We start from the raw sequence: 12307 nt of genomic DNA, 5'->3' as shown, positions 1-12307 counted from the left end.
TAATCTGAATACTTTGGATTACTTGATATTGTCATGATTTTTAAAACTGCATGGATGTACCAACCACATCCTGAAAATTCTTGTTTGTTCTCTTCAAATTGTCTGTTGAGCCCAAATCTCCATGAATAAGAAACTGTTTGCTGTAAAGTAGCAAAGACGAGGAAATCTGAACATAATAACTTTTGTCTACTTAAAGACAATAAAAAGCCCAGTCTGTCCTTAACCATATTAAAAATATTGCTGATAGAGAAATGCTTTATATATGAGATCACTGGTTTTAGACCTGGTTTTAGTCCTGGTGTTAGTTCTGGTTTAGTCCTGGTTTAGACCTGGTTTAGACCTGGTTTAGTCCTGGTTTAGTCCTGGACTGGGTTAGTCCCGGTTTTAGTTTTGGTGTTAGTTCTGGTTTAAAGGTGCACAGGAGGAAGCGCAGTTTACGCAGCGTATGCGAGAAAACACGATCCACACGAGGCGCACGGGAGCACGTCGGTGTACGCGCAGTAACTACGGAAGGAGACGTGTTCCGCGTGTTCTCAGTCATCTCTGTTGATGACGATGATGAAGGTGTGTGTTTGTGTTTGTGTGTTTGTTTGTGTGTGTGTTTGTGTGTGTGTGTGTTTGTGTGTGTTTGTGTGTGTTTGTGTGTGTTTGTGTGTGTGTGTGTTTGTGTGTGTTTGTGTGCGTGTCCCCTCATGTGGCAGGTCATTATAGGACAGTAGTGCAGACATCATGAGTCTATGCAGGTTGTTTTCACCAGTGACATTTAAGTTGTAGGCGATTTTATATTTGTTATTTTCTTTTGTATTTCACGTCGGGAGAATAATTTCCAAGACACGAATGTGTTTTTACCTGTGCACTGCTGCCTCTGTTCTACTGGCTGTTCCACCTCGTCCATTGTGTGACTGACGCCACCAACATGAACATGACGTTTACATCGCTCTTACTGCGTGCGTTTTGTGTGGGTTTCCAACAATGAGTGGAATTACTGAAATAAAAAAATAAATAAATGTGTTTTTTGTGTGTGTGTTGTTGTCCCAACAACACATAAAAACAGACTTTATAATAAAGCAACTCGCTTACAGAAACAGTAAAGTTAGAGATTAAAAATGAGATTAACGCGATTAAAAAACATAACGCGCTAAATATGACTGTAATTAATTAACAATTTACAATTAACTGGATAATTTGACACCCCTAATATATATTAAAAAAAAAAAAATGTGTTTCTCACCTTCCACGGTGGTAGGTCTCTCTCACCCTCATTCAGCTCGGGTCCTCTACCAGAGGCCTGGGAGCTTGAGAGTTCTGCGCAGTATCTTTGCTGTTCCCAGTACTGCACTTTTCTGGACTGAGATGTCCATTGTTTTTCCCGGTATCTGTTGAAGCCACTCTTCCAGTTTGGGGGTTACAGCCCCGAGTGCTCCGATCACCACAGGCACCACTGATGCCTTTACTTTCCAGGCTCTCTCCAGCTCTTCCTTGAGCCCCTGGTATTTCTCTAGGTTCTCGTGTTCCTTTTTCCTGATATTACCATCGCTTGGTATTGCGATGTCCACCACCACGGCTCTGCTCTGTTTCTTATCCACCACCACTATGTCTGGTTGGTTCGCCATCACCATTCTGTCAGTCTGTATCTGGAAGTCCCACAGGATCTTGGCTCGGTCATTCTCCACAACCTTTGGAGATGTTTCCCACCTTGATCCTGGGGTTTCCAGCCCGTACCCTGCACAGATGTTTCTGTACACTATGCCCGCCACTTGGTTATGTCGCTCCATGTATGCTTTCCCTGCCAGCATCTTACACCCTGCAGTTATGTGCTGGACTGTCTCAGGAGCCTCTTTGCACAGTCTACACCGTGGGTCTTGTCTGGTGTGGTAGATCTGGGCCTCTATTGCTCGAGTGCCCAGGGCCTGCTCCTGAGCAGCCAGGATCAGTGCCTCTGTGCTGTCCTTCAGACCAGCCCTCTCAAGCCATTGGTAGGATTTCTTGATATCAGCCACTTCAGTTATGTTCCGGTGGTACGCCCCATGTAGGGGTTTGTCCTGCCATGATGGTCCCTCCAGCACCTCTTCCTCTGGACCCCACTGTCTGAGACATTCTCTGAGCTCCTCATCTGCCGGGGCCTTGTCCTTGATGTATTCAAGGAGCTTGGATGTTTCATCCTGGACAGTGGTTCCCACACTCACTAGTCCTCCCCTCACTTGTGAACAAGACCCCGAGATACTTGAATTCCTCCACTTGAGGCAGGGACTCTCCACCCACCCAGAGAGGGCAAGCCACCTTTTTCTGGTCGAGAACCATGGCCTTGGACTTAGAAGAGCTGATCCTCATCCCAACTGCTTCACACTCGGCTGCAAACCGCCCCAGTGCACATTCCAGGTCCTGGTTCGATGAAGCCAACAGGACAACATCATCTGCAAACAGCAGAGATGAAATCCTGTGGTCCCCAAACCGGACCCCCTCCAGCCCCTGACTGCGCCTAGAAATTCTGTCCATAAACACAATGAACAGAACCGGTGACAAAGGGCAGCCCTGGCAGAGTCCAACATGCACCGGGAACAAGTCTGACTTACTGCCGGCAATGCTAACACAGCTCCTGCTCCGGTCATACAGGGACCGGACAGCCCTTAGCAAAGGGCCCCGGACCCCATACTCCCAGAGCACCCCCCACAGGACACCACGAGGGACACGGTTGAATGCCTTCTCCAGATCCACAAAGCACATGTGGACTGGTTGGGCAAACTCCCATGAACCCTCGAGCACCCTATGGAGAGTGTAGAGCTGGTCCAGTGTTCCACGGCCAGGACAAAAACCACACTGCTCGTCCTGGATCCGAGGTTCGACTATCAGCCGGATTCTCCTCTCCAGTACCCTGGCATAGACCTTACTGGGAAGGCTGAGAAGTGTGATCCCCCTATAGTTGGAACACACCCTCCGGTCCCCCTTCTTATACAGAGGGACCACCACCCCGGTCTGCCAGTCCAGAGGTACTGTCCCCGACTGCCACGCGATGTTGAAGAGGCGTGTCAGCCAAGACAGCCCCACAACATCCAGAGACTTAAGGTACTCAGGACGGATCTCATCCAACCCAGAGCCTTGCCACCAAGGAGCTTTCCAACCACCTCAGTGACTTCAGCCAGGGTGATGGATGAGTCCGTCTCCAAGTCCCCAGCCTCAGCTTCCTCCTCGGAAGACGTGGGATTGAGGAGATCCTCAAAGTATTCCTTCCACCGCCGGACAACGTCCCCAGTTGAGGTCAACAGCTCTCCCCCCGCACTGTAAACAGTGTTGGTGAAGAACTGCTTCCCCCCTCCTGAGGCGCCGGACGGTTTGCCAGAACCTCTTTGAGGCCGTCCGATAGTCCTCCTCCATGGCCTCCCCGAACTCCTCCCAGCTCTGAGTTTTTGCCTCCGCAACCGCATGGGCTGCAGCACGCTTGGCCCGCCGGTACCCGTCAGCTGCTTTAGGAGTCCCCCGAGCCAGCAAGGCCCGATAGGACTCCTTCTTCAGCTTGACAGCATCCCTTACTTCCGGTGTCCACCACCGGGTTCGGGGATTGCCGCCGCGACAGGCACCACAGACCTTACGCCCACAGCTCCGAGCAGCTGCATTGACAATAGAGGCAGAGAATGAAGCCCACTCGGACTCCATATCTCCAGCCTCCACCGGAATCCGGGAGAAGTCCTCCCGGAGGTTCGAGTAGAAAGTCCCTCTGACAGAGGGCTCCGCCAGACGTTCCCAACAGACCCTCACTACACGCTTGGGCCTACCAGGTCTTTCCGGCTTCTTCCTCCGCCAGCGAACCCAACTGACAACCAGGTGGTGATCAGTTGACAGCTCAGCCCCTCTCTTCACCCGAGTGTCCAAGACACGCGGCCGGAGGTCAGATGACACGACTACAAAGTCGATCATCGACCTCCGGCCTAGGGTGTCCTGGTGCCACGTGCACTAATGGACACCCTTGTGCTCGAACATGATGTTCGTTATGGAGAAACTGTGACTAGCACAGAAGTCCAATAACAAAACATCGCTCGGGTTCAGATCGGGGAGGCCGTTCCTCCCAATCACCCCTCTCCAAGTGTCACTGTCGTTGGCCACGTGGGCGTTGAAGTCCCCCAGGAGAACAACGGAGTCCCCGGTCGGTGCACTGTCTAGTACCCCTCCCAAGGACTCCAAGAAGGCCGGGTACTCAACACTGCTGTTCGGCCCGTAGGCCGACACCACAGTGAGCGACCTGTCCCCGACCCGAAGGCGCAGGCTGTACGTGCACACTCCCACATCGTACTGAGATCCATTCATAGAGAACAGTCCTGCCTGTGCGCCTCCAGTGCGTCGCTCCAGTGCCACGCGCGTTAATCCCGTGTTTTCTTAACCTATTACGCAGCGACGAGAAGCGCGAACAAGGACCTAAATTTAAGCAGTCCAAACTAACTCCACAGTAGAGGACCGAGATATGTAGTAGTTTTCTTTATAAGTGCGCAAAGGGTATAGTTATTGTATGTTTTTATGCAAATTAATGGCCAATATTATTAAGAAAATACTTTTCAGTCATTGAATAACTTTATATCTATGTTAATTCATATTTTAAAACAGAGTAGGCTACTATACACGGTTCAGGTATAACTCCAAATGCGCACGCAAATAAACGCACAACTGATTCTCACGAAGACTGACCTGCGCTTAAGTTTCGCTTTTGTTTCTCGTTTTCTGCACTTTATATAAAAGGCAGCGCATGGAGCATGTGCTCTTATTTTGATTAATAACTTTACGCTTTTGCTACGCGGAGGAGGACGGAGGAGAATTATGGAGAACTTTAGGCAGATTCGTTTGGATACATCTTTACGCACACGCGCTCCACGCTGGATATATTTACCAATGAGGAGCAGGGTTTTTGCTGAGTTTTGGTTCATATTATGTTTGGCTTAAATTTGACGCGGACACTGCAGGCTGTGACTGGATGTGGATTTATTATTACGCACTTTGGCTTTGAGACACTATAAACGCCCCGCACTGGAGACTGGGTGTTTTCGGGTGGATACAAGTTTCACGCTGCACCTTGTTTCTTCAGCTCTTCTGTTTTACCGGTAAGAGACACACTGCACTTAGTTTGGACACATGTAAGACATGCTCAACATGTTAAAAATGAGCGCTGTTTGTGCAGTACATTTGCGCAGAGCGCAGTACTGACGCGTGAACACCTGCACTACTGATACATTGAAGTGAAATTAAAGTGTGTGTTGGCTCACTGACGCGGGCATTTAATGAAAGGGACCGAAAGTGGGCACCGAGCGAACTTTTGCTTTTTTAAATACCAGTTTTTTAGTACTTACCAGTACTTACCGGGCCTTTTCGGTCGATGCCTACTTGAAACAGAGTTTCGATACCCAACACTATCTGCACAGACTATAGGCTCGTGCAAGTCCAGTTCTATGGTGTACTGGCACTAACATATTTGGAATGTGAAATGTGCAAGTGAAAGTCGGTTTCTTAACCTGTGGGCGAGGGTCCAAGGGAAGAACTTATAAGGCTATATATTTGTGAAGCTCATGAAGCCAAAATTTACTTTAAACATACAGAAAGTAAATCAGAAGTAATGCAAAGTAGTGTAACTCCATTACATATGAGACAATACTGCATTACAAAATGTTACACTGCAAAAGGCAATATGTATCACAGTTTCAGATTAACTTGCTCATTGGTCCCAGCATTGGTCCCAGATGACAGCAACCAGTACTATAGATGTTCTGTTATATTTATCTATAATCACATTATTTGTAGTTGTCACCTGCCCATATGGGTCTGACAACCTGAGACACGTTGAGGCACTCTTAGATCTCTGAGTGGATACAAGAGAGAACAATTTAATGAGAAGACCAATGATAATCATTTTCATCTCGTATACATACAAATTTGGACACACTTTTTCATTTATGCTTCTTTTTTTCCCTCCATATTTACACCGTGGAGTGTAGTATGAAATGATTTAAACTTGTTTTATATATTTGAGATTCTGCCCCACTCTCTCAAACCATTTAGTCATTGTGGTCATGTTATGTTGGTATTCATATGAAAAAAAAGTTTTTATATGCCTGTGCTAGAGTTCTAGTCAAGACCGCATTAATTGAGGCCAAGACCTGTCCGAGACCTCAGGGTCCTGAGACCAGGACAAGACCAAGACCTCTGAGGGTCGAGACCAAGACCACAGCCCATCGAGACCAAATCATGACCATCTTTGTCATTTTTGACATTATTTTGGATTTTACAGTTATTTTGGCACATATATATCAATATTTTTAGAAATCTATCTCCATTTTATCTGATAAATGTTAATTTAAGATTAAATTAAGACAAGCAAACTGTACTGCACTGAACACTGCCCTTTTTTAGACTCTCACCCACAGTTTGAGAACCCTCTCTTTAAGAAAACTTCCATTGGTATTTTACACAAAACTGCTTCAAAGTGAATACAGTGGGTAGGATTTTTAAACCCGTTTTGTCAAGTTTCTAACTGGAGTTACATTCACTTACTGGTTTTACAGTGGGATTTACCACATTTACCAAACGCATGTCGTGACAAACATAGATGCATTTTGAGCACTTTTATTAGGCAACCTTCAACCACATGTAGCAGTAGTGCTGCTTTGTGCCAACAATGTAACATAAATTTGGATTTGTTTTAGTATTATTTTTCTAATCTGTGGGCATTGAAGAGGGAGCCCGTTTGTGCTATATGCAGGGAGGAACGAGAGCGCGAAAAGAAGGAGCAGATGACGTGAGGCAGATGGGCAGGTAGAATGTTTTAAAAAGTTTAACCTGCCCTGTGATACATTCTGGTACGAGAGGGTACACGCTGTTGCGGACAAGGCACGGGCGCTGGGGGCGCACCACACAAACGCACAGGCTGCAGCGAGACACCCCGCACGCCCCCGCACACCGGTACAAGTTTATTGCTGAGAGCAGTGGCCGTAATGAAATATGATCGCACCTGTCTAAAGTCAGACCTCGAGTCCGAGACAAGACCGAGTCCAAGCGCCTTCAAGACCGAGTCCAAACGTGGTCGAGTCCGAGACGAGACCAATAACTCGTGTAACCTCGCGAAACCACAGCCGTGCGTCAACGCAAAGGCGGTTCTACCGGCAGCTTGCACCAGGAAGTACACGCGCAGCTCTGACTCTGTGTTTCTCAATGAGAAAGACGATCAAATTTGACTGGGCGCGTTTAGCCGCTTGTATCAGGTCTACAGTTAAACTAACAGCTGAACACACTTGTATTTACCTTCTGTACAGGCTGACCACGGCAAAAGCCACGATTTAAAAAAGTAAATTTTAAAGCTCTTATTATCAGTCTTTCTGGACCTGGGCTCTTTTACATGACACAGATCTGCCCCAGGAGCACGTTGTCCTGACGGTAAAGGCACAAATACAACCAAAGATTCATGTTCTGTGTATTTTGATGGGGACACGCGTAGAGTGTCAAAAAATAGGATGGATCCTATTTTCTGAAATCTACGCGTGCAGGACACGTTGCTCCAAACGTGCGTCTAGATCCTATTTTCTGAAATCTACGCGTGCAGGACACGTTGCTCCATACGTGCGTCTAGCACCTGCAGTGAAGCCGCCCTCATTCACTTTCCATGCATTCTAAAAGTTAAACGTCCAAAAGTTGCAGTTTTTACGCTCGCATAGAGCGAAATGTGCGTGCAGTCAAGCCAGGCCCTAACAGCTGAACAGACTTGTATTCACCTTCTGTACAGGCTGACCAGGGCAAACGCGAGGATTTCAAAAGCAAATTTTAAAGCACTAATTAACAGTATTTCTGGACATGGGCTCTTTCACACGACACTGTGGCCATACCGGCTTGTAAAAGCCTGATCCCGTCAGATCTCAGAAGCTAAGCAGGCTGGGCCTAAGTAGTTCTTGAATGGGAGACCGCTAGGAATTCCAGGTGCCACAGTGGGTTGTTGTGTCCTTAGGCAAGACACTTCACCTGCATTGCCTAGTATGAAAGAGGTGTGAGCGTGAGTGATGGTGGTGGTCGGAGGGGCTGATGGCTCAGATTGGCAGCCTCGCCTCCGTCAGTCTGCCCCAGGGCAGCTGTGGCTACAGTAGTAGTTTACCACCACTGAGTGTGGAGTGACTGAATAATGAACTGTAAAGCGCTTTGGGTATCTTGAAAGACGCTATATAAATGCTATCAATTAATCAACACAGATCTGCCCCAGGAGCATGTTGTGCTGAGCCAGGCCCTAAAAAAAGGTCTAGAGTACTACAACACTAGCCTGTGCACATATTTAAAAATATATAATTAACTGAGCACCATTTTGTTTTTCCGGGCAAGTAAGTCTGGGTGTCGGACATCCCCTTCCAAGTAGCTCACCAAGGGATTTTGGAATTATACCATTGTGCTGAACAATAAAAATGTGCCTATTTACATAGCCATTACAATTTTAAATATATACTATTGAAGCCCAACTTTATGCACTAATAAATGGACAATGGTTTATGTTTTATAGACATCTAACTGAACCCAAAGGCTCGCCCTATTTCTTATAATCATCTCAATTTCTTGCGGCCGTTAAAATGAGTAGCTCTCTGGCGTTTTTGTTTTGTAAAGGTAGCTCACCGGAGGAAAAAGGTTGGAGACGCCTGTTTTAATATAATGCATTTCCACTTTGAGAACAGGATTCGAGCTGCCTATCTCCCACTGATGTTTTCGTCAAGAGCGGGATTCGAACTGTCAACCTTCAGATCAGTGGACAAACTCTAACAAATGAGCTACTGTCGCCCAATGAAATGAACTCGTTCTATTTTTAGATCCCCGTTTTTAAGACAGTCAAAATCAGGTACAGCACTTTAAAAGGCCAGCTGTAATTGTAGATCGTGAAATGTGCTTGAATTTAAGAAAAAGGACATGTTCTTCTCTCATGTTAAAACTGAGAAACCCTTTGTCGTGTTTTATTCTAGTGACTCGTGATAGACAAACTATTATCTGTAAGTGGGACCCTCATGTTCCCTTTAGACACATACTGTGAACTGAAATACACCTGCAGTCAATCACCAACGTCTCACGCAAAAAATAGGACAGTTATTTGTTATGGGCACATGTTTTGTGTTTTTGTGTCTAGAAGTAAAAATAAAGAAATAGGCCAGCAGTATAGCAGATATGGCAATAACAATAAAGCCAATGTGTTTTAAAGGAGCTCTGTTTTCTGATCTATGTTATAATGTTTCCTCATCACACACAGACCTGGAGTTGTGTTTGGTTTAACACACAAACCCTGCAGATTTAGGCTGAGTTCTCTCAAACTAAAAACACTGTTCCACCTTGTGATGTCATGTGGTATTACAGGAAATGCTCCATTATGTTTTTAAACTCCATACACCTTCCACCATCCACCACCTAGAATCATTTGGATCATTTCAGCCCTGGAGTCACCAATCACTACTGAACTAAAGATAAAAGGAGCTGTTAACATGAAATCTTCATGACATCACAAGGTGGAACAGAGAATTTTGAGCTTTGGAGATGTAAAGAGACTTATAATACAGGCTTGCTCAAATGTGAATGAAACAAAACACAACTCGGGGTATGTTTCTGAGGATGTAAGAGCACTATAAAGCTCACAAGAATCCATTTTGTATGTTAATATAGGACCTTTAAATATACGCAATGGCGCAGATTGGCAGCCTCGCTTCTGTCTGCCCCAGGGCAGCTGTGGCTACAATTAGTAGTTTACCACCACTGAGTGTGGAGTGAATAAATAATGATCTGTAGTGTGTTGGGTATCTTGAAAGGTGTTATATAAATGTAATAATAATAATAATAATAATAATAATAATTATTATTATTATTATTATTAATAATAATAATAATAATAATAATAATAATAATAATAATAATAATAATAATAATAAATTATATACACTGTGGAACATTCCAGGCAAAGCAACAAACATCTCTATGGAGACAAGCAGGTGTCAAAAATACAAACTGGATTTAAACACTTTCAGGAGCCTGTGATCAATACAAAGAGTTTGATTTTCCTCAAAAAGGTGAGAGTGACTAACTGAAAAACTGTGGGCTAATTCTAGCGAGCTTGTGACTGTAATTTTTGTTTAGAGGGACTTGTTTAACAGCACAAATCAAATCACCTGACAGAGTTCTAATTAAGTCAGTTCTTTATGGTCAGATTGTGTTAACAAAGCTCAGATTAAACTAACTCTAACTTGAGTAACAGAGCCTCAGACAAAATAGTGCCTCTTGTTAGCTTCATACCCCAACCCCCCACCTCCCCCTCCTCTTCCTTAGGGAATTTTAATAACATAAGCTGCTAAGTGTCAACACTGTGGAACATCCAGGCAAAGCAAAGAGACAAGCAGGTGTTGAACCCTCCACCACAAATGTTTCACTTTATTTTAATGTTCAGTTTTGGTCGTGTTCAGATGAGAAGCACCTGCAGGACAAGATGAGACGAATTTGTTTCAGTGACTAAATCCATTATGCTGCTGTAAAGATCACTCACAAAATCAACATTAGCCAACAGGAAGAGTGCATGTGGTGAGTTCAGCCGTGGTTCCATCCTGAGCACACAGATGAATGAACTGCATGTACTGTTCACATCTGTGCTTTCCTCCAAAAAAAACTCCACCAAAAAAAGAGTGGAAGTGTTGAGCAGGATGTAGGCCAGGCACAAACACTGACATCATCATCCAACCATCACACTAACAACGTGCTTCCTCTCGTCTCTGCACTCCCTCTGGGCCAATAGGAGATGAGGAGGATGGACCAATGGCAGAGCACAGTCACCTGTCTCCAGTTCTTTGTGAATGTGAAGCTGCTGCTGTTAAGCTGCATGTGCCTAACATGATGTAAGGCCACTGGAGATTCAGTATTCAGTTTAAAGGTACAATATGTCACTTTGTGATGGGGAGGTCACCTCTAAAGCTTAGCCTGGAATGTTCTACGGTATGTTATTAATTAATTATATTAATCATTAGTACCTTGGCATAAGGCTTAATTCTTCATTTGATTGTGAAATGCACATTAATAGTCTGCTTACTAAAGCCAAACTATGAATAGGTTTCCTAATCAACATGAAAACTGTTCTGCCCTGCAGAAGAGCTTTTGGTTAAAACTACAATTCTGCTGATCATTGACTATGGAAACTGCATCAAAAACACTGCTCCATGTGATTTATCATGGTGCCAGTCGCTTTGTCACAGGTGCACGTTTACACCATCACTGTGCACATTACTCCTGTCCCTCTCTCCACACACACAGACTAACCCAATGGTTATTGTTGATTTAAAAATGTTTAATTTGTAAAACTCCGTCCTACCTCAGCTCACTCCTGCACATCCACAGCTCTAGCCACACACTGCACTCCAACAGAAACATGAGCCTGGTCGTTCCTGAAGCCTGCACAGCTTTGAGCTGTTCCTCATTTCAATTCTACAGCAAGTGACTGGAGTCACCTTCATCACACTTTAACTTAGTGCGTTTTTACCTCTGTCGACTTTTAGAAAACTCCATCAGTATTTTATAGGATCAGTGTGCATGATTTTAACACTTTATCTTTAATCTGCAAATGTTTCACTGTCCATCCATCCATCCATTCATTTTCTTTGACATATATGGAGCAGGGTCAAGGAGGCAGCAGTGTTTCACTGTCTCATCTTTCAATCAATTCACTGTTTGATGTTCTGATTGATGGGTAAGTGTTTATATTCTGCTTGTGCTGTTTTGTGCTGCCTCTTGGCCGGGTCGTCACTGTAAATGAGATGTTCTCAAGTGACTTACCTGGTGAAATATTGTACAAATAAATAAATAAATAAAAATGAATGAGGAGGTATTATGCAGAAGTGACTTTTTTGGAGCTTTCAATCATGTTCTAATGTTCCCTCATCAAAAACATGCCTGAAGAGGTTTTAGATGTCATTCATGCATGTTTGAGTAATATAGCGATCTCTTCTGGGCATAGATTGTGTAATGGAAGTGGACTAAGGGAGTGTGAACTCACTCATGATGTTCAGCTTTAGGCTAATTTATTAGGAACAGACAATACTTAATCTAAAATGTATAATAGGCCTACCTTTTATTATTTATTATGAAAGTACCTAGGCTATATTTAGCTATATTTGGTTTGTTTTGATATTCACAGTAGACTTTTTCTTATCTGACGCAACTCTATTTGACATTGATAGTGAAATTGAGGAACTTTTAATTTTGTGAGCGACAACCAGGCTTTTATTATGAAGCTCCGGCCGGATGTGTGTAACTTTAGCACGGCACACGCTTCACTCTGGGC

The 12307-nt window shown here is 44.5% G+C and overlaps 1 pseudogene; it reads left to right on the top strand.

Annotated features, from left to right (window-relative positions):
• The first annotated feature begins 7839 nt into the window (after positions 1-7839).
• Positions 7840-7956, top strand: LOC129407576 (5S ribosomal RNA; annotated as a pseudogene).
• Positions 7957-12307: the final 4351 nt, after the last annotated feature.

This window comes from Boleophthalmus pectinirostris, unplaced genomic scaffold (genome assembly GCF_026225935.1).
Source record: "Boleophthalmus pectinirostris isolate CB_2022bp ecotype Guang Dong unplaced genomic scaffold, ASM2622593v1 HiC_scaffold_12, whole genome shotgun sequence".
Lineage (NCBI taxonomy): Eukaryota > Metazoa > Chordata > Actinopteri > Gobiiformes > Gobiidae > Boleophthalmus > Boleophthalmus pectinirostris.
The sequence above is the reverse complement of the archived record's forward strand: the minus strand, read 5'-3'. Positions and strand labels throughout refer to the sequence as shown.